Below are 2,304 nucleotides of genomic sequence, written 5' to 3' on the forward strand. Positions count from 1 at the left end.
AGGCAACTCATAGCGACCTTATGAAAGAAAGGCCTGGACACCTCCTGTATAACTTTCATCCTTTCTCTAAGTTCATAGGGTTTCCGGAGCAAACTATTTCAGAAGTGGATGCCACTCCTGCTTCCAAACTTGTTTTAATCCATCAAACATGTCCACCATGGGTCACGATTATCACATTTGACACATCAGTGTCACAGTGTTCAGCTTCACAGCAACCACAAGTTACCTCTGTATGGCAAGTGGACACACCAGGGCTATACTAGAAGAATATTTGACCAAGACGATTAAAGACAGGCCTGAGGGCCGCGGATTAGAGTCACCCACCTTTGGCTTGGTAGCATCACTTTCTGTCCACTAGGCTAACTGATCTCTCTCTACACTGTTGTTGTTGTTACATGCCATCGAGTAGGCTTACTTGACCTAAAAATCTCTGCTGTAACCCCAGCAACTATAGCAAAGTTCAACATGCCAGCAAACAACAAATGCTAACAAGGTTGTGGAGAGACTGAAACTTTTATCCACTTCTGGTGGCAATGTAAAATGGTATGGCACTACAGAAGACTGTCTGGAACTTTCTCAAAAAGTTGGAAATAGAGATCATTTGAGAGTTCCAGTGGTGGAGTCTGGAGACAATGCGCAGACATGGCACCTCATAATGGGAAGGAAAAGAAGGAAGAGTGGGTCATCAGCCTTGGACTGCAGGTGGCTGAAGGAGAGAATGTCTTTGGTGTCTGCCGCATTTTTGCATCCTTCAGTGACACTTTTGTCCACGTCACCAATCTCTCTGACAAGAAACCATCTGCCGTGTGACTGGTGGTATGAAGGTGAAGGCTGACCAAGATGAATCTTCACCATATGCTGACATGTTGGCTGCCCAGGATGTGGCACAGAAGTGCAAGGAGCTGAGAATCACTGCTTTATACATTAAACTCAGTGCTACAGGAGGAAATTGAACTAAGACCCCTGGATCTGGGGCTCAATCTGCCCTTAGAGCCTTTACCCTTCTGACAGCACCTGCAGGAAGGGTGGTCACTGTGGTCGCTGTCTGGGAACAGGACTCCTCAAAATATTGATTTCTGTAATAAATTCTTTCGTGTACACACACACACACACACACACACACACAGAGAGAGAGAGAGAGAGGAATATCATTTGAGCCAGCAGTTCCATTACTGGGAATATACCCTAAAGAAACTAGAGACATAAATCAAACAAATGTATGCACACCCATGTTGATTGCTGCATCATTCACAAAAGCAAAAAGATAGGAGCAACCCAATTGCCCATCAACAAATGAATGGATACAAAAATTATGGTACACACAATGGAATATTATGCAGCACTGAAAAACAATGGACTCATAAAACTTTACATAACATGGAGAAGCCTGGAAGACATTATGCTGAATGAAATATCTCAGTCACAAAAGGGCAAACACTGTGTAACACCACTGTTATAAAATAAGACAGATATAAGGAGAGTTGGAGAGAGAATTGGAAAAGAGGATGGATAATGAACAGTGCAATAGAGCAGATAAGGGGAAGAACTGTCCAAAAGAAATATATGGCTATGCATTATATGACAACAATCTGTAACAAGGAGTACACTGGGGTGTGGGTTGAAGGAGGGGGAGGGGAAGGAGGAAGAAAATGTGCAACAATGACTAAAATGAAAATAAAATTATTAAAAAAGCAAAAGAAGAAAAAACCCTCTGCTGTACACATTTGAGATCCTCCAGGACATCTGCACTCCCTGGCTTCTTCCCACCATGATGTCTGGTCCTGGGTGGCATTACTCAGTTGGGTCAGAGAGATTCTGGCCAGGGCTACAGTAATCTGAAGGATAGGTCTGAAGGTTACCACCAAGCCCTCAAGGAGGCTGACATTTTTGAGTGAAATGTTGAGATTCAGCCTGAGTGTGACTGGGTTAGAGTAAACAATGTGTCCAAGAAAAATCAGCAGTAGTTGGGATACTTGGCAAAGCAGAGAAGACAGTAATACCCCCCCCTAATCCATTCTGGTCTGATTCCTTCTGTCAAATTGAGGCATGAGGTACCCAGGGACCAGGAGCAGTGATTGGCCTGGGAATGGAGGCAGGAGGTAAACATGGAGATGGATGCTTATGGGCAGGAAACAGGAGGTATGGAATGGAAAGAAACCCATACTTGTGCCTTTGGAACTAGATATCTTAAATATATACCATATATCATGCTGTTGTTGTTGTTGTTGTTGTTGTTGTTATGTGCCGTCGAGTCGCTTGCGACTCATAGCAACCCTATGTACAACAGCCCTAAACCCTGCTCTA

Source organism: Elephantulus edwardii, unplaced genomic scaffold (genome assembly GCF_000299155.1).
Source record: "Elephantulus edwardii isolate Elephantulus edwardi_28Jun2011 unplaced genomic scaffold, EleEdw1.0 scaffold00246, whole genome shotgun sequence".
Taxonomy (NCBI): Eukaryota; Metazoa; Chordata; class Mammalia; order Macroscelidea; family Macroscelididae; genus Elephantulus; species Elephantulus edwardii.